Consider the following 298-nt stretch of genomic DNA (forward strand, 5'->3'; position numbering starts at 1 on the left):
TTTTGACTTTCATGAGCTGTAAGCTCTAATCATCAAAATTAAAACAAAAAAACTTTTGAAATGTTATATTTTACATGTAATGAATCTAGAATATATGAAAGTTTCACTTTCATATGATGTGTTATAATGTGATGCCTACATTATGCCAAGCAACATAGCAACTATAATATGTTCATATTAAAGGGGTCATATGATGCGATTTCAATTTTTCCTTTCTCTTTAGAGTGTTACAAGCTCTTGGTGCATAAAGAAGATCTGTAAAGTTGCAAAGACTAAAGTCTCAAATCCAAAGAGATAT

The 298-nt window shown here is 29.2% G+C and overlaps 1 protein-coding gene across 1 annotated transcript in view; it reads right to left on the reverse strand.

The window, feature by feature from the left end:
• Positions 1-298, reverse strand: part of LOC107659833 (protein CASC1-like) — a 7,247-nt gene that overhangs the window by 3,376 nt on the left and 3,573 nt on the right. The window lies entirely within an intron of this gene.

The sequence above is a fragment of the Sinocyclocheilus anshuiensis genome, unplaced genomic scaffold (genome assembly GCF_001515605.1).
Source record: "Sinocyclocheilus anshuiensis isolate Anshui unplaced genomic scaffold, SAMN03320099.WGS_v1.1 scaffold1032, whole genome shotgun sequence".
NCBI lineage: Eukaryota > Metazoa > Chordata > Actinopteri > Cypriniformes > Cyprinidae > Sinocyclocheilus > Sinocyclocheilus anshuiensis.